Genomic DNA, 26,092 nt, shown 5'->3' on the forward strand with positions numbered 1-26,092 from the left:
TTAAACTGGGATTTTCAAGAGTCTGAGGGAGGTAGGGTCCCAAGTTGAATTTACTTTCGATGGTAATTAGGTGTATAACTCACTTAGGTTCCTTTAAAAATCCCACCCTAAAGTCCTCTGGACTATACCCAGAAGAGCCAAGGTATTCTTTTGTAAGACAAAATAATGAACTGTGTCCTAGGAAGAAAGCAGGTAACTGTCAGAGCTTAATTTTTCCTTGGTGGTTTTTTTGGTTTGTTCGGTTTTTTGATAACTTGAGAGGAAGGATGGTAACCTTACTAATTGATACTCTGAATATGTTTGGAGGTCACTGACATCTGGAAGGAGCCTCTGAAGTGTGCTATTGTCTATCACAAACTTCCTGGCAATACTGGGGGATTGTAAATGAAATGATGACTTGGGTGTTACTCGTACATTTTGCCTTGTGCCAAATATGTTTATGTTCATAAACTGAAGTTTTCTCAATAGCTGAACACAAAGTGTTTAATATGTGTTCTATATTTATGAGCACTAAGGCCCAGATCCTAAAAGGTATGTCAAGTGGGTTGGGTTAGACCTCATCTAAACTGTTGACCTCCACCCCTCTTAAACCAATAGTGAGAACAAGCTAAACAGACCCACTTAAACAAAGAGGGTATGTGACCCCATACAAGAATTTGGACTTTGTGCTCCATATTGTATGTGTCTGTATGTGTACACACATATATCAGAGACAGAAACAGAGACACAGCCAGGCAGGCAGCCTAGAAGCACAGTAACATGGTCCTGTGACAAAGGAAAGAGACAAAGCTTTTGGGGGTGTAGAGTGTTGGCTGGAAAGACAGGCTTGGAATGGTGAACAAAGCAACAGTCTCCTATTTGATTCCTACAGTGTTCAGAGGAACAGAACCTTGTACATTCCTGATAAATAAACAAGATTGCATCAAAGAAAGTACCCGATTCCATCGTCAATTTTTACACCAACCGCAACAACGCACCTTTGACTAATTGCTTGGGTAAAAAGGGGTAATAAGTAGTTAGGCACCTGAAGTCCATAGAAATCAATGGGTATTAGGGGCCTAAATATCGTTGGGGATCTGGGCCTAAGCCTCTTTAGGTGAAAATTACCTGCACCATCATGCCTGGTTAGGTCAGGTCAGGATTTAAAACCTGCTACCACTATGACCTTAAGTGGTACAACCTGATTTGGTCAACGCCAAGTGCCGGGTGGCAGTTAATTAACCCCGAAACCTCAGGAAGTGCCAATGGCTTTGGGCTGATGAGCGCTGGGGAGTTTAGTGAAATCCTTGCTGGAGGAAACGCCATCAAAAGGCGGATGAGCAAATTCACTCAGTGTTTTTGCCAATAACATCCATGCAGGACAGATTAGGTCCTTCAGCTGTGGCTGATAACCAATCTAGGAGTGGAGCCCCGAAAGGCAGGCAGATGGAAGATCTCCTTTGCTCTGGCAACTCCTGCAGCATAGCTGGTTCCAAATGTATCGACTCCCATCCTTCCTTTGGTCCAAATCAGTAAAGTCAAGATGGGGATGCTAACACTTGGGCAAAGCAGCGCCTCCATATCAACTGCCCAGGCTATTCCAGCCACATCACATGGAGAGGACGCTCCATCCTTGCTGGCAATGTGGACACAACATGGAAGGTGGCAGCTACGGGTTATAAGCTCTCACTTAATTGGAGTAGAGGAGAGCACTACGGGTCACGTTCAACAGTGGGAGGAATCACTGCATTCCATTGGTCAGCTGCCACCCACCACAAAGACGGGCAGCCCCCAGACAATTTGGTGCTGACCCACCACAGTCTGCCTGCCTCATGGGATATGTGGAGCTTGACCAAAAGTTGAATGGCAGATGGAAGCCTTGTACCTGGCAAAAATAAGAAACCAAGAACTTTCCGGCTTGGCAGCTGGAATGTCAGGACCGACAGACTATGACAACCTATAATACACAAGCAGCATATGGAAGTCAGCTTTGATAGACCGTGAGCTGTACAAACTCAATGTTGACATTGCAGCATTTCAGGAAACAAGACTTGCAGATGCTGGTTCTGTCCAAGAGGCCAATTACACCTTCTTTTGGCAAGGTAAAAGCAGCTAAGAAAATCATCTGCACGGTGTTTGTTTTGCTGTGAGAAACAAGTGGGTAAAACTCCTAGAAACACCCACTGGGAAGTCAGAGCATATCATCTCACTAAACTTCAGACAACCATCGGCTCTGTGAACATCATTCGTGCCTATGCGCCAACACTCAAATCTAGCCCGGAGGAGAAGGATACATTTTATGACTCTTTGCATCAAGTTGTCAAAAGAATATAATCAGCTGAGCAACTTTTCCTCCTTGGTGACTTTAATGCAAGAGTCGGTGCAGACAACAACTCATGGCCAGGTTGCCTAGGACATTTGGCATTGGCAAGATGAATGAGAACGGCCAATGACTTCTTGAATTCTGCACCCCAAATCAAATGTGCATTGCTAATTCACATTTTACAGGAAAAGATTGGCACAAAGTATCATGGCGACATCCACGATCAGGCCACAGGCACCAATTAGACCTTGTTATCGTCAGGAGGAAATGCCTACCCTTAGTGCAGAACACTCACACGTTCCACAGTGCTGATTGTGACCACTCCCTGATTATTAGCAAAGTGAAGATTACAGCCAAGAAACTACATAGAGCAAAACCTAGGAGTAAGCCCAAAATCAATGCTATTAACACTGAAAACCAGAGGAAATGCCAGGAGTTTGTGAAGGCTTTTGAACTTAGCATGCATGGGAAGTCATTACCAGGGAAGGCAGAGGAATTTTGGGAAGATTTAAGAACAACAATCCATGAAACAGCTTTAGTTACATTTGTGGGAAATAGACCATCAAAATAGGACTGGTTTGAAGAAAATGAAGCAGAACTATTACCTCTCATCAACATTAAGAACATAGCCTACCTGGAACACAACAAGAAGCCAACAAAGAGCACCTCAGAGAGACTTTGACATGCAAAAACCGAGATACCACAAGCAAGCAGATGCTGTGCAAATCATTAATGGATCAAGCTTTGTGAAGAGATACAGACAGCCTCAGACACAGGAAACCTCAAAGTCATGTATGATGGCCTGAAGAAAGCTCTAGCTCCCACTGTCAACAAGGTTGCCCCTCTCAAATCACACAGCGGTGAAATTATTACAGATAAAAGTAAGCAGTTGTCAAGTTGTGTTGAACACTATTCAGAGCTATACGCACAAGAAAGAAACATCACCAGCGAATCACTGGACCAAATACTAACTCTACAGGTAATGCCAGAGCTAGATGTGGAGCCCACTGTAGAAGAGCTAAGCAAGGCCATTGATTTGCTATCAAGAGGCAAGGCTCCTGGAAGAGATGGCATCCCAGCGGAAATCCTCAAGTGCAGGAAAGACAGCTATTACCATATCTTCATCAGCTGCTTCTTAAATGTTGGAAAGAGGGTGAGGTACCACAAGAGATGCGCAATGCAAACATCATCACTTTGTATAAAATAAAGGTGAAAAGGGCGACTGCAACAACTACAGGGGTATCACTATTAAGTGTAGCAGGAAAAGCTTTCCCAAAAGTAATCTTAGTGTGTCTACAACAGCTGACGAATCATATCTACCCTGAATCACAGTGCAGATTCAGGGCTGGAAGATCAACTATAGACACGATATTTTCTCTGCGTCAACTCCAAGAAAAAGGCAAAGAGCAAAACTGACCATTGTACATTGCCTTTGGACACAGTCAGCAGAGCAGGTCTATTTGCAATACTAGAAAAGATAGGATGCCCACCAACCCTGTTAAGTCTTATATGTTCATTCCACAACAACATGAGAGTAACTTCCCAGTTTGATGGGTCCACTTTGGACAGCTTTGAGATGAAAAGCAGAGTGAAGCAAGGATGTGTTCTTTGGAATCTTCTCAGTACTCTTGAACTGTGCATTTAAGGACATGAAAGATGGAGTGTATCTCCACACAAGATCAGATAGGAAACTCTTCAACCTGTCCCGACTTAAAATCAAAGACCAAAAAGTTAAAAAGGTGCTAATCAGGGAACTTCTATTCACTGATGTTGCTGTCCTCATAGCCCTCAATGAAGATCTATTACAAGAACTCATGGACAGCCTTTCAAGTACCTGTCAGGCATTTGCTCTCACCATCAGCATCAAGAAAACGGTTGTATTAGGATAGGGGGTTCCACAACATCCTTCAATTACCTTAAATGCAAACCAATTAGAAGTAGTCCAATAATTCAGCTATTTAGGTTCTACAGTGACTACCAACCTCTCACTGGATAAAGAACTAAATGTTCGCATTGGAAAGGCTGCCACCACCTTTAGCGGACTAAAAGAGCATGGAACAACTCAAAGTTTACCATCAAGACCAAAATGCTAATGTACCAAGCTTGCGTCCTCAGTACTCTCATGTATGGTGGGGAAACAACTAATGCTCATCAGGAGAAAAGGTTGAACAGTTTCCACCTACATTGTTTATGCCACATACTCAACACTAAATGGCAAGATAAAGTCACCAATGCAGAGGTTTTTCAAAAGGCAAAATTTACCAACTGTGCTCAAGCAAAGATGAGTGCGCTGGCTTGGCCATCTGAGTAGGTTGGAAGATGGATGCATACCCAAGAACATACTATACGGGGAGCTATCAGAGGGAACAAGAACAACAGGATATCCCAAGCTTCTTTATAAAAGACACATGCAAGTGAGATATGAAGGAATTTGGAACTGATCCTGACCAATGGGAAATCTTGGCAAGTGATCGGAGCAAGTGGTGCAATTGTCTTCATCAGGGTATCAAAGTCCATGAGAGGAGCTGGCTCCTACAGCTTGAAGAGAAAAGAGCCCGTAGGAAGCAAGCATTTCCCAACCAAGATACATCATTTGCAATAACTGCCAAAGATCATGCAAATCTCGAATTGGCCTATTCAGTCACATGAGACATTGCAGACTAGCTACATCATAGGCTGCAATTCCCACCATCTCTCACAGATGAAAGGATGCCAAGACCATGCCTACAAAGCCCAACAGTATGTTTAATTTCCTTTAGCAAATCTTCACTTCCCTCAGTAAATCATTTCTGCCTTAACAGATAAAAATAATTTATGTTTACGGCTCAAATCCATCCCCTAATATAGTCTGCCCCTTCAAATTTATTTAGTACTGCTTCCCTCCAAGTCAATTAATGCTGCCACTCAAATCAGTTACTTTCCCTCTACTTTTTAGAAAGGTTCCTCTTCCTTCAGCCGTTCTTTCATTGCTCTTTTGGGTAAGTTTGAGGCCTTTGGCCAGCTCCTCTTCTTCACCTTAGCCCTTTGCTTTTAAGTCCCCGTATCCCTGATCTTAAAGAAACAGCTTTTCAGAGGCAATCCTATTCCTATTTCTCATCCTGTGAGAAATGTAGCAGACTCCAATACTCTGCTCCCCTTCTCACTTCATCAAAAAAGAACTAGTGACACTTGAATCTCTCTCTGCCCTGTTTCCCCACTTCTCTTCTGTTCAAGGAGTAGCAGTACTATGGCTGCTCCGCTCTTGTTTTCTCCAGAGGAGCAGGTTGAGTGTCAGAACTTCAGTACCACAGGAAATTCTCAAACACACTCTCACTTCACTCTGGAACAAAAAGTAGAATTTTCAAAGTTTCCTATGGAAGGAGAAAGCCAATTATTTTTGTTTTTGTTTTGAAACAATCAAAATGTTTCAATTCAAATTTTGAAAAGAAATAGAGCCTGGGAGTCCAAGATCCAAGACTCCCAGCTCAGTCATGGCTCCTAGGGATATTAGGCTCCCAGATCCTCATCAGCCATAGCGGACAGATTAGCAGAATCTATCGTATTGAGGGGAACTGAGTGCCTAGAAGCCCTGGGAGCTGAGCCAGGAGCATAAACTTGGGAGATCAGGCTCCCAGATCCATGGCAGGAAATCTGGAAGCACTGAAATCCCTGACCCCAGGCAAGGTTCTCAGAGCTTTGAGGCTCACTGCTGTGGAGCCAGGAGCTGATCCCCGGTTACAGCGGAGGCTCCCAGGACTTCCAGCTCTGGGAAGCCCAGGAGTCCCCAACCTTGGGAGAGTCTGCCCTGGAGCTACAGACTCTGGGAAGCATGGTGTTCCCAGCAGCTTGCCAGGAAAGTGGGAACCTGCCTATGGTTTGTCAGAAGTTTGTATCAAATACACTTCCGAAAAACATTTCTGGTTAGAGGAATTGGCATTTTCCAAGGAGCCCCATTTGGTTGGAAAATTCCTGGTCAGCTCTATTCTCCAGAAGAGCCTGAGCCTGCCTCTCAGCATTCTTGCCTGGGTAAAATTTCTTACCTATGTGAGCAAGTGGACAAATGGGGCCAAATTCTCAACTAGTGTAAATCATCACTTCAATGGAGTTATGTCATTTACACTAGCTGAGGACCTGACCCATGATCTTTTCAATACTCCTTGTTCTTTAGGCTATGATTTACGAGCCTCTTTGAGTGGGCTGTGAGAAGGGATGCAGTATTGCCAAGCCCAAGCATTCAAAAATGACGAGATTAAAAAAAAAAGGGTCTTCTGGTTTCTGAGGGTTAAGTGTGCATTTTGGGTTGAGATTTTAAGCTTTCCTTTGCAACCATGAGGAATAGGAACATTTTTTTAAAATGAAATCTGGGATTCTCCCCTAATCACATGAATGCAGGAGCTGTGGCTTTCAGAAAAACCTCAAATATAGTAAAAAGAACAGGAGTACTTGTGGCACCTTAGAGACTAAACAAATTTATTTGAGCATAGTCTCTAAGGTGCCACAAGTACTCCTGTTCTTTTTGCGGATACAGACTAAACACGGCTGCTACTCTCAAATATAGTGAGACTCAATAAAAATCACAAGAGCTGGCAACGGATGTCAAGGAGGAAAGGGATGAGGCATAGCAGATGAGAATATCTGGGCATAGCAAGATAACCTCCTGCATTGAAAAAGCTGCAATAATTATACTTACTGAATATGATATTGGGGTAGGGAGACCAGACAGCAAGTGTGAAAAATCAGGATGGGGGTGGGGGGTAATAGGAGCCTATATAAGAAAAATACCCAAAAAATCGGGACTGTCTCTATAAAATCGGGACATCTGGTCAACCTATACTGGGGAATGTGTCTTTCACAACAATTTCATATTATACTTCTTGCTTCAAATGTGAAATTGCATGCTACTTTGGCTATACGTGGCACAATGAACTTTAACTCATTACTTTTCTTTAAACAAAGTAGTCTGGGAGATGGAGACCAGGTGTTATATTATAGACTTGATTAACAGAGGGTGTCGGGGGGAGGGAATGAGTGGTTTGGATTGGTCATGGGTGAACAAGGTTTGATAAATACCACTCTAATTAATCTGCAAAAAAGTGGCTGTCATGTTTGTTGTTCTGTTACCAGCAGTTTACAGAGTACATAAATCTGTACTTGAACCCACAGAGAACTTAGAATTTTCATGCACACATTCAACAACTACAAAGTGGTACCATAATAAAACATCAGATGGACATCATATTGATGTGACATCCAGAAAATGTCCAAATAACAAACCTTAGACATGATGTAATGTTAGAGAAGTATTCATGCTTCTTAGGTAACACAGAATTTTATAGCATATTTTTTTTCATAGTGAAGTAACATAGTTGGCAAAACTGTCAAAGCAAAAACAAATGAACAAAAAATCAAAGCACTAAAATGTTTTATTTCTGTTTCAAGCTAACAAAAGACTTGCTCTCCATGACTGGCGTTATATGTAACAATCTCTGGGGCCGAGGGAGAAGAGAGAGGAAAGCACACTTGAAAGTGCTGTTCTATTTTGGTCCTGTCCTTCTAATCCAGCATCTCCCCTACTTTTCCCCTCAGTTTCAAATAAAATGGAAAATAAACTATTAGAAAAGGTTGAAGTGTAGGTTTGTGATCAATCATTCTTTCCATTTTTCATTAGGTATTTAATAAGGAATGGAACTCCAATTTTTTTATTGTATGGATCTCAAGCCAAGCATTTCCTCCCCTTTTTGGTCCCTTTTTTAGGTTACTCAAGAACAAGAAAATTAAAAGATCTATTTTGAAGATCAGCCCCTGCTTCTCTTTGTAGCCATTTTTTTCTCTTGACTATTGAAGACTTGTCATATGAAAAAAGGTCATGGTTTTAAATGTACAACCTTCCTGCACCTCTCACTCCTTATCCCTCCTACCCCATAATCACAATAACATGCCCCCATGTTAATGCCATCCTTGTAGTGTGCCATCTCATTCTGCATGTTACCTTTGAGCAGGTCATTTTCCTCATGTTCTCAAAGAAATCTGAGTTTTCCTGGAGGGTTGACTCGGCAGAGCTATTTTCAACATGGTTGTGGTGTCACTCTTCATCACCTGCCTAATAGTTACTTTCAGACTTATAAAGAGCAAAGGCCAACAGGTGAATGGCAGTTAATTTCAAAGCTTGCTGAGACAGAGAGAAAAGCACAAGGCCAACACTTTCCAAGTTGGGCATTTAAATCAATAGGGAGAAATTCTGCCTCCCTTAGTCATGCTGAGTAGTGCCTTATGCCAAAAGTAGTCCCATTAAAGAAAATGGAGTTAGGTAAGAGCAGCAGAAGCTAGTCCATATTTAAAAGCTTTTATAATTGCTGAGCACTTGCAGCTCTGATGGCCTAAGTATGGAGGTAGCTGTCTGACTTTAGGCATCCACATTTGAAAATAGTGACCCAATCTTTACACTGACCATTTCAAACAAGTGTATTCAATTTGACTCTTTGGGAAATCCTTTGAAAAAAGTCAAAGTTTCATTAGGTTTAGGTAACTCTTCATTAAACAGTTATGGTTGCTGAGATTAGTAATACCTGCTCACTGGGAATCTATTTCCCTATGTTAAGTTCTCCTCACACCTTCTATGGGCCATCTTAATTATCACTTCAAAAAGTTTTTTTCCTCCTGCTAACGATAGCTCATCTCAATTGATTAGACTCTGCCTGTTGGTATGCATACTTCCACCTTTTCATGTTCTCTGTATGTATAAATATCCCCTGTCTGTGTGTTCCATTCTATGCATCCGAAGAAGTGAGATGTAGCTCACGAAAGCTCATGCTTAAATAAATTTGTTAGTCTTTAAGGTGCCACAAGTACTCCTGTTTTTTTTTCACTGGGAAAAGCTCACCAACACTGCATGCTGGTATAGGTAAGTAAAGATTTCTAGGGGAAGCATTATCAGTGGAAACGTTAACCTGTGGAAAATAGCAGAGGTCAAAGAACTACTATACAATTATTGTTCAGGTAATTCTTGAGAAAACAGAATTTTCAAGTATTGAAAAAAAATCAACTGGCTTATAGTTGTTAGATTAAAAAAAAACCTCACCCTTCAGATGACGAATCAGTCATCAGGCTACCTATCAGTGTAAGAGAAATCAGACTGTCAACTGGTGGGGAATATTTATTTTGATTAATGTTGATCCTGAAATAATGTGTTTACTTGTGTTTGTGAACCTCTTAAATATGGATTCAAGGACTGAGTACATACCAGTATTGGACTTTGCAGTGTGCCACCAGGAGGGGGCAGTGGTCTGCTACAAGTGCAGTTCCCTGCTATTAAAGCTTTTAAAGAGAGCTCCCTTCTTTCTGTCTCTGGTGGCTATCCAGGTGGAAGTTGCATTAATTTCAAAAGGGTTAGATAACCCTGGTTTCCTCACAGTTCACATCCCTCCTTCATTAAAACAGGTTCCAATATCTCGGATGTCATGTGAGCTACTTGCTGAGGGTGAGCTGCTGCATTTGTCTGCACAATTATTGTATATAAACTCCCTATTGCTGTTAGCTAACTCATTATTGCAAAGTGCTTTCCCATACAGGCAGCATGAAGAATTTTTAAATAATTTCCAACACAAACATTTTCCTTTGGGTGGGTTTTAAAAGCACCATCCCAAACTCGAGGCCCAAATTCTATGAGGTGCTCAGGGAGCTGAGGGTACTGAGCATTTTTCAGGAGACATTGAGCACATCACAGGATTGCACCTGGGGTGCAGAGAACAGGTGATCAATCAAATCCTGTGTAGATTTGATCATTTTTTGCTTTGCATAATACTCTCCTCTTGATCTGCATTGACTTCCATTAATGACTAGAAGAGGAATGTCCGTGCACTGAAAAGAATATTCCTTATAAGCTGCAACTGCACCATATGTTTTAATCTAAGACAGCCACCCAATATCTCAGAAAATTCTGCTGTGTTCTGCTCTTTTAGAGATAATAAAGGAAAATTTAGCTTTCCATTTTTTGCTTTGCTCTATATCTGAATATTCTTTGTTTGGGTTGAGCTGAAATTCAATTTACAAAATAGAAAGCTATATTTTTTAAATACTTGTTATTTTATTAATTGGTGCTGCAGATTTCCCCTCTCAGTGGGAGGAAGTATGGCCCTGTTATTAAGGCACTGGATTGGGAATTGGGAGACATGGGCTCATTTCTCAACTCTACCACAAATTTCCTGTGAGACCTTGAAAAAGTCACTTAATCATCTTTGTGCCTCAGTTACCCACCTGTAAAATGGGAATAATACTATTTCCCTACCTGTCAGGGATGGTGAAAGGATAAATTCATTGTTTGTGAAGTGAAGTGCTCAGATATTGTGGCCATGAGTAGACAGAAACAGGCTATAAACTAATGACTGCTCTCCATATGACCATTTCTTGAAGTTCATTACAAATGGTGCTTTACCTTACAAAGCTTTACTTCAGAAGCTTTAGAGCAATATATTTTTAGATGCCTGCTCAGCAGTCACTGTTTCGGTTTGTGAATTGGATCTAGCTCTGAAACTGCTCTCCAGTTACATTTTAAGAAGTACTACTTCACCACAGCCAGGGTGTGGATGGGACATTTTAAAATGCTAACATTTCCTCTTCTCCAACTGACCCAAAGATTCTTTCCCCACTCTAGCAACGTGGCAGATCCCACAAGATATTTTGGCGCATTTCTAACGAGTCCTGCAGAGGAGCTGAATGTCATGGTACAAACTGGTATCAACTGGTAACAATGGAAGGCACAAGAGAGTGGTGTCCTGGAAGCTAAACTTAGAGGGTCAGGAAAAGGATTTAAGGCAAGGGCCTCATGTATTCTCTGAAAGGCTCTTCATTCTACACTCAGGCCAGCTAGGCAGGGGAAACTCAGGGGCTCTCAATGCATGGATGCAAAGGGAGTGTAAAGAGGAAGGGTTGAAGTTCATTCAGCACTGGGAAAGGAAAATCTGTACAGAAGGGATGAGCTCCACCTTAACTGAAGTGGGACCAGGCTGCCAGAAGAAAAAATTAACAAGTTTTAGATCAACTATTTAATATAGGAACTAGGGGGAAAGCTGACAAGTGGAGAAGAGCAGTCAGGTCAAAGACATCTGCCAGTTAACCGAAAGCAATATTATATCTGTTAATAAAAGGCAGGACAAATCAAAGCCGAACTGGAGGAGGGGACAGGTTGAGATCACAGAGATATTTGCTAGAAAAATAATGGGGTCAGTTAAGGAGTTAACTAAAAAGAGGCAACTGGCAAATAAAACAAATAAATAAGACTAGAAAAGTCTGTGTAGCAAAGTGACAAATATAAAAGCAAAAAAGGAGAAGGGTGAGCGTTCTTGATTTATGTATGTTTTGGGAATACATGAATCCTTGTAACAAACCACAGTCTTTTTACCGCCTGTACATTCACTTAGCTCCTACCTAACCCCTGCCAGGGACACTGGTCTTTCTACCACCTCCCAGGAAGAGTTCATGGATGGTTTGTTTTAAATTCAGAGAGATGACATTCCATATATAAATTTGTTTTAAAAAAAATCAAACCAAAGTCATTTAGCAATGGATGTGCTTCTGCATCCCTTTGGATGGTGTGATACATGAAGAGGGTGGGGGAGTAGCTCTCTTTGATGGACACCCAGCCAGCCAGTTAGCTGTAAAATCCCTTTTGGTCAGTGCCCACTCTTTTTCTTTTACCTATGGAAGCTACCCACCCCCCCAAAAAATGTATCACAGATGGCCAAATGCCTTACTGCATGCAGTATGTTCGTATAGTTGGATGAAGCATAGTTGTAGCTGTGTTGATCCCACGATATTAAGAGACAAGGTGGTGAGGTAATATATTTTACTGGATCAACTTCTGTTGTTGAGAGACGCAAGATATGCCCTGAGGAGGAAGTCCAGGATATGCACCTTAGCACACTTAAAACCACCTTCACCAAACAAGGACACTCCACCAGTGAAGTGGATCGCATCTTGGAACAAGCCACTCAAATCCCTCGAGAGAACCTGCTTTAATACAGAAATAAAATCCCTTCCAACTGCGCACCCCTGGTTGTCACCTACCACCCCACACTGGAACCCATATGGGGTATCATCAAACAACTATAAGCCATGCTTGATGGGTACCCCATCCTGAACTAAGTCTTTCCTGCACCCCCACTTCTGGCTGTCAAACAAGCCTCCAACCTCACCAAGCCCATTCTCAGAAGCAAGCTCCCCACAGACGAAGTACACACCAACTCAAAGCAGCACCAGACCCTGCCAAAACAGATGCAAAACCTGCAGATATATCTCCACTGCTACAATGATCCAACATCCTCCACAATACACCTTTCAAGATCCATGGATTCTACACATGCCTATCACAACATGTGGTGTACCACATCCGGTGCACTAACTGCCCCAATAACAACAGTGTGGGTGAAACCAGACAGACAATCACTACTCTCTCCAATGAACTCTAACAGGATAATGTTACAAGACAAAAACATCATATCACCTGTGGGTGAACACTTTTTGAAAAGTGATCATTCTATATCTGATTTATCAGTCCTCATCCTCAAAGGAAACCTGCACAACACTTTCAAAAGATAAGCCCGGGAGCTTAAATTCACAACTCTGCTAGACACTAAAAATCCGGGACTGAACAGACACACTGAATTTCTGGTTTATTATAACCCACTAACTCCCCTTTTTGTTCTATGACTGCAAAGGTATTAACACACCACTGTACCTTGAATGGTCCCTTACAATATTTGCCAACTACTTATTGTGCTAAACAATCTTTTCTATCTTGCATTTAGGTGTGATGCTTAGAATACCTCCCCCAGACCTCAAGAATCACTCCTTGTGGCTCAAAAGCTTCCCTCTCTCTCAACAAAAGAAGTTGGTCCAATAAAAGACGTTACCTCACCCACCGTGTCTTTATAGTTGGAGATCTACTCACCAGTGCAGTTCTCACACTTACCAAGATGTGTGTGACACAGAGCATGTGCACTGATGCTATATGTGAAAAAAAAATTGAGAACTAATTTTTTGCAGCTGGTGACATATTTCAAAAAATTGCTGTGCTCTGTAAGAGCCTTATTTATATTTTTAGACAACAAGGAAACATTCACTTGTTTGGAAAGATTAATGTGAAATCTATTTAGGTAAAAAAAGTATCTGCACTGAAATCCTAGTATCATTGATCATATCGTGTCTGCTCTTCTTACTTTCAATGAGTTTTTAGTCCCTCACTGTTTAGTCATTTATACACAAAGTGCTTGGTAAACCCCGCAGAATACTATTTCAACATTTCAGTCTAGTCCGGTGAGAAAAGCGTTTCCTCATTACAGTGATGTCAGGTTTAATTTTGCAGCTACAAATAATAACCTTTTCTGAATTATTGATTATAAATGTTCAGTTCTTTTACCAAAAAAATGTATCCCAGGGGATAATAAATCTAGATTTGAAATTTAATTGGGAACTATACAAATATGGAAGAGTTATTTCTGTTTATAACATACTTAAAAAAAAAAAAAAGGAATGAAAGAGTATGTAAGCTATCAATTACTGACGCCAGCACTTTTCTCTTGGAAAAATGGTAATAGCTTATCCTCTTGAGAGAGGACAGTATTTTATCTAGAAAACGTAAATCCTATACTTTACTTTATATTTTCTAATGCTGTATTTTCATCTTAGACACATACTCTAGCATTATGTTTTTTTTAGCTAAAATATTTTCATGCTCATGTCCTACTTATTTCTCTGGGTTTCTATCTATATAAATTTAAATGTTTCAGCCAAAAGCAACTTTAATGTTAAGAACAGGTTAAATTTTCTTCAGAACTTTTTGGTCAAGGGGGAAAGTCTGACATCAGTGTACTTGGAAAATACTTGTCACACGTACAAACTCCTTAGTAGTTATACGGAATCTCACATATCTGATGTATTTATTTAGATTACAGAGGTCGAGAATAGGTCTCATCCCTCCAGGGGTGAAAGTAATTTAAAGGACACACCAGTATGCCAGAGTCCTGAGTGGGGGCGTAGCCTCAACCAGAAGAGGCTGGGCCTTTAAATCAAGATTTAAAGGCCCCAGGGCTCTGGCTGCAGCTGGGAGCACTGGGGCCTTTAAATCACCCCTGGAGCTACCAGCTGCAGAGGCGGCTGGGAGCCCCAAGGCTCAGGGGTGATTTAAAGGGTCTGGGGCTCCATCTGCCGCTACTGCAGCAGAGCCCCAGGCCCTTTAAAGTGCCGCCCAAACCCTGCTACCACTATGCTGGGCCTCCCGCAGCCGGGCTTGGGCAGCGCTTTGAAGGGCCCGGGGCTCCCTGCAGTGGCCGGAGCCCCGGGCCCTTTAAATAACCACTGGAGCCCTGCAGCTGCTACCCTGGGGCCCTGGCAGCAGGGCTCTGGAGGTGATTTAAAGGGCCTGGGGTTCCAGCCACTGCAGGGAGCCCTGGGCCCTTTAAATCGCCAGCCTGGGGAAGCCGGTCTGGCACGGCGTACCGGACCGTACTGGCTTACTTTCACCTCTGCATCCCTCCCTTGGTCTTGTGAACCAGGAAATACTGGGAGTAGAATCCCTGTCTCCGATTTGGCAGGGTGACCTCCTCTACAGCCTCCAAAGCCAGCAGAGACTGAACCTGCTCAAGGAGCAGGCTCTCCTCTGAGGGGCGGGGGGAGGATGGAGAGGGACTGAATGGCATAACCTGACCTGAGGGTGTTCAAGACCCAGTTGTCTGTGGTAATCAAGTCTCAAACATTATAAAAACAAGCCAGCCTGTCCCCGAACAGAGGGGACAAAGAGGAGGTTACCACTGGGTCATTGTCCTGGACACACAAGTCAATATAGGCACTTGCTGGATGCCGTTGTGTGTGGGGGAATGGGGGGCAGGGGAGAGATGATCTGGCTGGGTAACCCCAGAACTGGAGGATCTCCTCCTTTTGGATCTGTGGCCCTTCCAGGAGTAGTCCTGCTGCCTTAAAGGAAAGGAGGACTGTCCGAAAAAATGCTGAGAGGGGTATTGCTGTGTTGCTGCTGAGTGTTATAGTGGCATCTCTTTGTGACCAGAGTATATACTCCCAAAGAATGTAAAGTAGCTCAGGAGTCTTTTAAAGAGTGCAAGATTTCATGTTCTAGAAACAAAACCTGGCCATCAAAACAGTAAATCCTCAAGGGTTTGTTGCATATTGGGAAAAATGCCCAAATTCTGCAGCCATGAGGCCCTCCTCATGGTCATATCAGGCACCATAATTCTGGTCATGGCATCCCCCATGTCCAGAGCTGAAGTCTTGGCCACCATATAGCCTTCCACAATGAATGCCATAAACTCTTCCCTGGAGGGCTCTAGCAATTTGTCTGAGAACTTAGACACAGTCATTCAATTGACAAATTCATTTGTAGAAAGAGCAACACCTGCTAGTTCGCGATGCACATTTATAGAGAAGAGGAGGTATAAAACTTCCTCCCCATTAAGTCCATTCTTTTGTAGTCTTTGTTCTTTGAGGTGGACTTACACCTGTCCTGCGAAGCCCTGTCATTTGCTGCAGTCACCATCAGGGCGTTTGAGGCCACATGGGAGTACAAACCCTCAAAAACCCTGCATAAGGACAAAGTACCACTTCTCCAAATGTTTTGCCATGGGGGGCAACGAAGCTACAGTATTCTAGAGAACCTTTGTATAATTAGCAGTGCGAAACTGCAATGTGGAAGAAGCGTATACCTTATGTGCAAGCAGATAAGAACATAAGAATGGCCATACCGGGTTAGGCCAAAGGTCCATCTAGCCCAGTATCTGTCTACCGACAGTGGCCAATGCCAGGTGCCCCAGAGGGAGTGAACCTAACAGGCAATGATCAAGTGATCTCTCTCCTGCCATCCATCTCCATCCTCTGACAAACAGAGGCTTACTGTCCTTGTCGGAAGGGGTGGAGCAGGGAAACTGGTGTTTGTTCTTTTGGTTAACTGCGTCTACTACCAGCGAGTTTGGCACTGGGTGAGTAAACAGGAATTCTGAGCCCTTGGAAGGAATAAAGTACTTATGGTCCACTCTCTTACAGGTAGGCAGGCTTGCAGCCAGGGTTTGCCAAATGGCCTTGGCAGGTTCTAAAAGGGCTGCGTTGATAGGTAATGCAATTCTAGAAGAAGAAGAGGGCTGCAGAATGTCTGTTAGCTCATGCTGCTGTTCAGGGACTTCCTCCAGGTTAATTCGTAGCTCACTGGCAACTCTTTTAAACAGGTCTTGAAATTTTGAGAAGTCGTCTGAAGACGTCGGGGGAGGAGGAAGCAATGCTTCATCAGGCTGAACAACTGGTTCTACTGGGTTAGAGGCAGGCCGTGCTTGCTCTTGCGGTTGTGACAGAGCTGCCTGGGGTCTGGAGTCAGTGGCAGGGTTGTCAGCTGGTGGTACCAAGCTGGTCTAACGCCTAGCTGCAGTGGTATAACGAGTGTGCTATAAGGAGTCCATGGAGCCCAATATTGCCACTGTGGTGGGAAGGGCATGGGTGCTGCCATCCAGGGGTTCATGCACCATGGGATAGGACACTCGGAGTAGGACAAGGCAGCTTTTCTATGACTTCTCTTGATTGGGGTCTGTGGACGGGAGATCTGATAAGGTGAAAATTCTCCCTGCAGCCTCATCACTGGAGGAAAGCTGTGCGGATCTTGCCTGAGTGTCTGGAGAGAAGTAGGGGTAACACCAGGAGGTCCCTGTGTGAATTGCCTGCTGTAGTGCCTCTGTGAGGGGAAGGCTGAGCGAGAGGAATTTGTTGTGAGGAGGGATTCCTCTGCACTGTGTCCTGAGCGTTCTATCACTGCTGGCTAGCTCAAAGGCTGACAGTGCTGGGAGAGTGAGAGGAGCCTGAGGATGTCAGGCAGGCTAGTATGCGTTGGCACTGCTTCCATTGTGGTGCTGAACAGTGCCCTCTGAGAGGCAGGCAACTGAAAGCCTGAAGCCTCGGCACTGGAGGTTAGCGTGACCAGGGCCCATGAGGGGGCTGGGGGGGAAAGCCGGTACAAATTACCGGGGCCCGGCTTCCCCCGATTCGTCGGCCCTGTTTAGCTGGTCCGCCCTTGCTGGGGGGCCCGAAAATTTTTTTTTCATCTGGGCCCAAACCTGCTCTTGGCAGCCCTGAGCGTGACTGCCGCAGCCGCAGGCGGGTTTTGCGTGGCACCAGAGGAGCCTGGCACATCAAAGGCACTCAGCCGAGGGAGTGCAGGGAGGGAAGCAGTACCTGGAGAAGGCATGTCCCTGCGAATACCCTTTGCAGGTGAGAGAGACTGATTTTTTTTTTGAAGTTTTCTTTTGTCTCTTTGAAGTGAGGGCCTGCAGTGTACAGCAGAGTCAGAGCCCGGGTCTGAGGCTGGTCCGAGAGATTTTTGCAGCAGGAGTAGTTTTAACCGCAGCTCCCTGTCTTTGCATGCCCTGGATTTCAACTTGCTGCAGTGGGCACATTTTTGCGGGATGTGGAACTTCCCCAAACATTTAATACATTTAGAGTGGCCATCTGAAAGAGGAATGCCATCTTTACAGTTAGAGCAGCGCTTAAAACCTGGAGAGCCAGGCATGCCAGAAGCTGCTGCGGTGACAGGAACAAAAGGGCTTTTTTTGGTTGTTTTTTGTTTTGTTTTGTTTTTTAAAAGAGAAAAGAAGAGAAGGGAAAAGGGTACCTAACTAATACTGGTAAGCTAAACTAAGAGGGGAAAAAAGTTGAACAGGGGAGAGAAGAAATTCTCTAATGAGTCTGCTGAGCTCTGTCTCAGGCCGGGGACGGTAGAGAAGGAACTGAGGAGACAAGTCACTGACACGCACTATTAAGGTACACTCAGAGCGGGGGTGGGGTAGGATGCAGGCTCTGCGCATGCGCGATCAGTACAAGTACTGCTGTAAAAATCTCCGAGTGAAGGCACAGGGACACGCCAACACCTGGAGTGGCGCACCCACAGGGACATCTCTTGAAGAAGAACTAACGGTACGTCTACATTGCAAAAAAGGCCTGCAGCAGCAGGTCTCAGAGCCTGGGTCATCTGACTTGGGCTTGCACTAAAGAACTGAAATAGCTTTGTTGGCTCAGGCTGAAGGCCAGGCTCAAGATCCACTCCCTTCACTGGGTTTCAGAGCCCATGCTCTGAAACCTGGAGAGGGGAGTGGGTCTCAGGTCCAGGTCCAGGTCCAGCCTGAGCCTTAATGTTTACACTGCTGATTTTAGCCCCGTAGCGTGAGCCTTGTGAGCCCAAGTCAGCTGACCTGGGCTCTGAAGCTTGCTGTAATGGGTCTTTTGAAATGTAGACATACCCTAATGGGAGTTTCTGTGCCTAATTCCTACTGAATGTGAATTTCAATAGGAGATGGCACCTAATTCCCTTTGGCTCCTTAGAGAGTCCCAACAATAAGTTTCTTTGTGGAAAGTTCAATGAAAAATTCAGCCCAATGCACAGTGGTGGTCAAAAGGCAAACAAATCATTAGTATGCAAAAGCAATGGGACAGAAAATATCAGAGCTATTATGTCATTTTGTAAGTTAATGGTCTAGACTGACTGAGAATAGTGTGCTCAGTTCTGGTCAATTTATCTTAAGAAGATATAGTAGAAACAGAAGAGGTTCAGAAGTAGGTGACAAAGATTACAGGCATAGAGACATTTTCATGTCAGGAGAGATTCAAAAGACTGGTACTGCTTAGTTTAGAAAAGAGAGACAAAATAATCTATGTCAGTGAGAGAAAATCGGTACACCTATTACCCTCTCACAAGTCCTGAAAAAAGGACACTCGGTGAAATGGAAAGGTAACAAAATAAAAATAAAAAATGATAAAATGAAATGCTTCTTTAGTGATGCTCAATTAATTTGTGGAACTCAGTGTCACAGAATATCATTGAGGATTTATTCAAAAGCAAAAAAACAAAACAAAAACACAACGCCAAAGCCAAAAAAAACCCCCAAACCAAACCAAAACAATACAACAAAAAACCCACCAAGTAATAGATAAGGCAGTAAAGGATTTTGGAATACAAGAAAGTAAAAATTTTCTTATGCAAGCAAGTATCCATTATAATAATAAAGTAGATTTATAAGAAGTTAAAGTGAAATTGAATTGAATGTGTAAGACTATTTCTCTGATCACAATACTTGGGAATGGCATATATGAACATTAATTTTCCATCAGTGGCTCAATACCCTCTTCATAATTTTTTTTTTAATTCAGTGCTCTTTTATTTAAATCAAGCTATCAGCAACTAAACCATGAATTTCTTAATAGGTTAGGATTTATTTGTTCCTTATTGTCCTCTCAGGGGTCTCTGTTTCTGAACAGCTTAGCAGAGCTTTCATATCACCGCTCAAAGCAAAGCTTTTCATATTTCACTAACTAGTCATAAATATTGGGAAGACCAGAAACTTTATTATTAAAACATATAGTTCATGATTTATAGTGAAAGCACAAGCAAGATCTACTGACTTTTAGAAGGCCTCAAAAGGACACTAAAAGAGCCTGCCATGATGACTGTGGTTCACAGACTAAAGATGTAGTGAGGAGACAGAAGGTATAAAGTAGCAGCAAATTAATGGAGAAAGTTAAAGTATTGCATGCCCTTTAAAGAAACCAAGACCTTAATATCAAGGCCAGTGGGAAATAAGATAAGTAAATCATGCATCCCGGAATATGGGTCCTTTCTGCATTTGATTAAAAAAAATTTGATGCTATATGAAAAAGCAAACAAAGTTTTCATTTAAAGAAAACAAAACCCATGGGTAATTAGAACTGGTCAGAAAAAATGGAGTTTTGCTTCCATGGAAAATTCTGAATTTTCATCAAAAACATTAGACACTTTTTCATTTAGTTGAAAACCCAATTTTTTTTTGTCAAGAAGCAGTTTTGATGATTTTTTTTTGACCAGCCCTATTTGTAGTTATTCCTGCTGTCCAAGTAGAATTCTCTATAGTAGCCATTGCAGCATCGTCCCAGTAAGTCAGACAGTGATATGTACAATACAACTCATCTTTATAGTCTCTTATACAAACGACATTCCAAAATATTTATTACAATTTAACAACAAATGACAGCAGTTGGTATTTGACAAACTACAGAAAACAGTTGTGTGAAAAGATATAGGGAATAAATTAAAGCATGATCAGTCATAAAAATAGACAGCAAGAGTAATGGCTTCCATTCACCTAAATGGAGGTGTTAATTTCAAAGCATTTTAAAGGAACTTTTTAGATACCCTCACATCAGTTGAAACATACAAAGTTCCTTAGCAGTAGTTTTCAAGGGAACTTTCATTAACTTTCTTGACATGTTGGCTGCACTTCAGAAGCAAGTTTCTCAGACATACTAGATATATTGTTGAGCATTAAAGTGAGAAATGATTATTTACATCTATCATCACTTTCAGGTTTTCTAGAATGGAATCTATTTCACCAACCTTTTCCTTATGCCATACATTTCTGACACATACCATAGGTGAAAAGTGGAAAGGAATATCAATATTTTCTATCCCTCATTTTGCGAGGCCAATAACTTTTCTGCAGCATTAATTAAACCCATGGTATAACTAAACAATATAGCTGATAGGCAGAACAAGCGACTATTGGCTGCGCTCATGTAAAGTAAAGGAGAAGAGCCTGGCTCTAGAGTCGAGAGTCGCCTCCTTTATACTGACCCAGCCTATTTGGGAGAAAACCAGTTTACAGTGGTTAGTTAGTTCAACAAGGTTTGTAGGAAAAGCAGCTGCATTTCCCTATACTGATTGGTTGAAGCCCTCTTGTTAATCAAAGCAGTGGAGGTTTTGGCTGAAATTTACAAGCCTTTTCAGGAAGATCATCATCATTTGAGGTATTCAAGACTGTCCGAAACAGCCATCTATTAGGGATATTTCAGAACTAATGAAATCAGTCCCTCTATGATACAGGAAATGGACTAGCATAATTCCCTAGGGGTCTCTTCCATCTTAAATGATTTCATGGTGAAAGATGAGCAAAGTGGTTCCATTTAACTGCTGCTATGCCTGATAGGTACCGCAGACTGAAAAGGTATGCTCTTGTTGAGATTAAGTAGTTTTTTTGCAGAGCCTAAACGTTTCTGATATAAGATTAATAAACCAAAAAACTCCATGAATCTGAGCCTACAGAGTGAGCCATGGCTGGCAGAGACTGAGGTGGGTGCCAGCCTCTTCAGCACTCGCTGTGTGTGCAAGGCCTGCCTGGGCAGTTTTCCCAGCCACGCAGACCTGGCGGCCTTGCTGCCTCCCAAAGTGAGTGAGCCAGCCTGAGCCCTTCACTCCCAAGGTCTGTGGCAGCCAGGGCATCCTGCTCCCTAGTTCCCTGATGCCAGGTGTCAGGTCCCACCAGCTGCCTGGTAAAGGACTGTCTTCAGAGGCAAACTCCAACACCTCGTGTGAGTGGTGAGCTACAGTGTCCCAGCTGCAGTGGTGGCCCAGGACTGAGGACTCAAAGGATTCAGGACCCTTTCTCCTCCACCTGGTGCAGACAAAGGGGAAAGACCCACTTCCACCACCAAGGAAGGGGGCAGGGAGGACTGCTCACAGAGGTCCCCCAGCGCTACAGTACAGCGAAAAGTATTCTGACTAGAACCTTCAACCACTCATTGCCTCAGGGGACCCAATTACAAGTGTTGGGTTTGGATGGATTGTGTCAGATATGATTTTTCTTAACACTCTTGGGCTCAGGTCAGGTTCAGATTGGCTGTGTCAAGTTCAGGTTGGGCTTAAAAATTAGACCTCAGGGGATCTTTACGCTGGAGCACATACCCCTACAGATCCTGGAATTTAACCCAGGAGGAATCCTCAGTCTCTATGTTTCTTTAGGGCACAGCCACCTTCACTCCCCCACATCCCCTTCAAAAGTATGGAGGCTAGAGCTTCTGAATTAAACAGGTGTAAGCATTTTTTTTAACATGAGCTACCTCTTTCCTAACCTCATTCTTGGAAACAGCTGAATCATTTTTAGCAGAAACCTTCCAAAAAGTTCAGCTTGCGACATGCATGCACCATGCAAAATTTCCGCTTCAAAAAGTGCTGATTTTACACTTTTGGCAGACACCTCATGGGGAGTCAGGCAACCTGGGAAGTATGGTGACCAGGAACAAGCCCAATAATTCTGTTTTTGTTCACCTGAAAGAATTTTTTAGAATGTTTCCTCTGGTGAAATTTTTTTAATTTTTTACTTTTGTCCCATTTTGCAATGAAAATGTTACCCAAAAAAATCAATTTTTAATGGGAGGGAAACTGTGTTAGAACTGGGCAGAAAACAGAGACATTGAAGTGTCATCATTGAGTTAACACTCCAATGAGATTAACAGGGTACAGAAGAGCTCACACCTCTGCCAGTGTTTGAAGCTAGCCACTTCTGACTCTGGAAACATCACTGAATCAGTTTACTCTCAGTTCACATGCAAAAGATATTGTTCTCAGCCATGAGGGCCAGGAACATCAAAATACTCTTTGTGGGACAAATAAATGTACCAAGTGAGCCAGATCTAGTTCACACTCCACATGGTTGGCTCCCCTGACTCACAGGCTTCACTAGCCAGCCCCTATGAGAAGTAGGCAGAAGTAGTTATGCAGTCTCCTGATGCTCAAGGCTGCAACAACCACCCCAGAGCAGGGAGAGGTTTTATCCCCTCCTGTGCCCCCCAGACACCATAGAACTTTGCTTCACACTGCCTAGCCGCACCAAAATTAATGGAAGCTTTGCCATTGACTTCATTGAGGCCAGGGTTTCACCTCAGAATTAGGCCCACTATAGAGGATTTGAATGTTAGTCTTTAACAAAGGGAATTTACTTTTGCTTTTGTCCTCTACTCATCCAAGGTATAGAGCTTTCCTTATAGTCAGCCCCTCGTTTGATGTTCCAGTCTTACTCAGAACTTTTGTATAATGTTCCCAATAATGTAAGATACTTTATGAATTTATGTTCTGATCATTTTGCTTCTGTATGAATTCTATAATGTTTCTTATACAGGGCTTTTCAGACAATGAACCTTGCTTTTCATAAAGCTGAAACTGACTGTATATTAGCATAAGAATATTGAAACCGATCTCTGGATTTTGAATCACAAATCATAAAGGCCTGAAGATAAATAGTACAGAAAATAGTTGTATGTGTAATTTTCTTTAGACTCCCAGGGGCATACTATACTTTTTGCTACACCAACTGTATAGTTCAGAAGCAGATTTGCTCTAATTCAGTAACTGGGTTTTCCTGGATGCAGGGGAGGGGGAAAGGATTAAATAGCATGTCTTTAAACATCATCTGGGAAATTGTATAATAAATCCCCACAGGGATTTCTGTAATCCTCCTGCCCAAACTCAGATACTTTCTTCAGTTCTGAATCACTTTAAACCTGCTCAACATTTCTGCCAAATATAAATGGGACACTTGGAAGGTTCAACTTTTATTCACACTATAATTAACACTAAGAAAAACAAATCTTTGTAGATTGATTCTTCACTTATCCTATGCAAAAAATCCTCACCTCCATTGAAAAAAAACACCCTAATAAAAGTTCATTTGCTGTTAATTAAATAGGATTACACAGGTCCCTAAATTAAACTACTGTATTATTTCAAGTAATGCAATTCAAATTTTGCATCTAATTAGGAATAAATTACTGAACACGGTTCATTGGTAAATTTGACTACATTTACCAGCTATAAAAGATTGAGAGGCACCAAGCAAATACAACTAGAGAAAAGAGCTATTAAATATAGTAGTCTTTCATAAAAATAAAGCTTGCCTAAAAAGGAAGGCCATCTCTAATAATAATAAAAGATTCAATGTACTTTAGTAGGTAGAAACAATACAGTATTCAATGGCTTCCCTCCTAAAATGTCAGAATGTAGTCCTTGTTTGATAGTATTAAAATGTCAGTAGTTTGCATCTTTATAAAGAACATCATACTGCTTATGGGACTGTTCATGCTGTTTAAAACTACACTATAATATTCTCTTGCAGGATGCTGACGCTAAGAATGTAGAGGTGTTGAACTGAAAATGTTATTCAGCATGAATAATTATTACCCAATATTATGAGAGGTACAAAAAAAAAAGACTAAAATGAATAACGAGAATTTAAAACACATATCCCTGAATACTGCTGTTTTGCGATAGTAATCTAAAGCAATTAAAAAAGCACACTCCTCTCACTTTTTAGATCCATATTTCTGTTTCTACCTAACTTTGAACCACAGTTAGGCAAACATTCAGGAGGACAGCTCTTATGCATATGCTTAAGTTCTATTGAGGTCAGAAGCAAGTACTTAAGTCCTGAAGTGCTTTCCTGAGTTGGGACATTATTTTGTTCCAGTAAAATTAATCTGTTAACAAGCTGTCATATGAAAAAATATACAAAGATATTTCTACATCATAGTGTATTTCCTGACATCTCTTCTTTGGATTGTGTATCTTCTGAAATCAAGGGTTAGAATATTTTGGCCTAGAAAAAGTAATATCTGACATTTGGGGCTGAATCCTGCAAATTCTAAGCTCTATGGCCTCATGCTTAACTTTATGTGTGCTGGTACTCCAATGAACTTAGTGGAATTAAAAAGTTATAGACTATTAGGGTTGGAAGGGACCTCAGGAGGTCATCTAGACCAACCCCCTGCTCAAAGCAGGACCAATCCCCAGACAGATTTTTGTCCCAGATCAGATCCCTAAATGGTCCCTTCAAGGATTGAACTCACAACCCTGGGTTTAGCAAGCCAATGCACAAGCCACTGAGCTATCGCTCTCCCACCTTATATGTATGCTTCAAGTTAACCACCGCTTGCTTGATGGGCTAGAGTGCTTAGTACCATGAAGGAGCAAGACCATAGTCTTCTTTAAGAGCATTTAGAAATACCTTTGAATTAGATTTTAAGACTCTGATAAGATGGAAATTTAGGCCAACTTTTTCAGAAGTGTCGAATAATTTTGGCTACCTCCTTTTGTAAGGGCCAAACCTGAAACACCTAGTGCCTGTTTCTTCAAATCAGGCCCACAGCTCTGCAGCCCCACTCACAGAATTTTGTCTCCAACAAAAATTAGGATTTAAGTAAGTACAGAACAAGACTCTATCTTAATAAACACAGTTTGGAAATATAAGATGTGTTGCTTTTTGTCTGTCATTAGTATGTAGATTTTATTCTGTACAAACCATATAAAAATCAGCATAATTTTACATTTAGCCACTGAAGTTTATTTAGAGGCACAGTTCATTCTTTTTAATCACTATTGGATTCTAGTGCTTCTATCATAAGAAACAAGATTTTTTTGTGTCTCTGAGAAAGTTTTAACAGGCCAGTTGAAATTTCAATAGTGGTAGGCAGTGAAGAACCTTGCTATTATGGGAAAGTGACTGTTCCAAGGCTTCAGTGCTAATGTCAAAGATGAAAACTTACCAGATGATCAGAAAATGTTTAAATGGACAATTCTTTACATTTTTAGTGTTCTTGCCAAGAAATTATTTTTAATCCATATAGTATTGACTATACAGCACTGATATGATTTTCTTGTTAAAAAAAAACAAAACAGAACAGCTAGAGCATTAGCAATAGATTTTAGCACACTCACCAGTCCTATACCCACATCTCCAGTAAAAGCTGTTGTCCAATATATAAAGCTGAGTAACTCTGGGATACTGAGCACATTTTTTTCCTGCTGTTTTAAGCACACTAGCTAACGTTTGTAGCGTTTACATGGCTTTCTTGTCTATACCTGCTGGTCACAGTTGGTGGAGAAGCAGTTTCTCTCATGAGGTGCTTGTTAATTAAGCATGGCAGAAGCCATTCAAGGTGAAAATTTCAACTCTATGCACAAAAGAGAAAAAA

The 26,092-nt window shown here is 42.0% G+C and overlaps 1 protein-coding gene across 6 annotated transcripts in view; it reads right to left on the reverse strand.

Moving 5' to 3' along the window:
• LOC120369179 (heparan sulfate glucosamine 3-O-sulfotransferase 1-like) overlaps positions 1 to 26,092 on the reverse strand; it is a 109,535-nt gene that overhangs the window by 24,706 nt on the left and 58,737 nt on the right. Inside the window, exons 1-2 of one of the 6 annotated variants that reach the window (XR_005582987.1) lie at positions 8,271 to 8,564; positions 7,561 to 7,656 (exon numbers count right to left, since the gene is read on the reverse strand). The exons of 4 other annotated variants lie outside the window; for them this stretch is intronic. The gene's annotated coding sequence lies outside the window, so the exon portion shown is untranslated. Of the gene's footprint in view, positions 1 to 7,560; positions 7,657 to 8,270; positions 8,565 to 26,092 lie in introns of those variants that run through there. One more of the 6 variants, XM_039482164.1, reaches the window with a different exon arrangement.

This window comes from Mauremys reevesii, linkage group 7 (genome assembly GCF_016161935.1).
Source record: "Mauremys reevesii isolate NIE-2019 linkage group 7, ASM1616193v1, whole genome shotgun sequence".
Taxonomy (NCBI): Eukaryota; Metazoa; Chordata; order Testudines; family Geoemydidae; genus Mauremys; species Mauremys reevesii.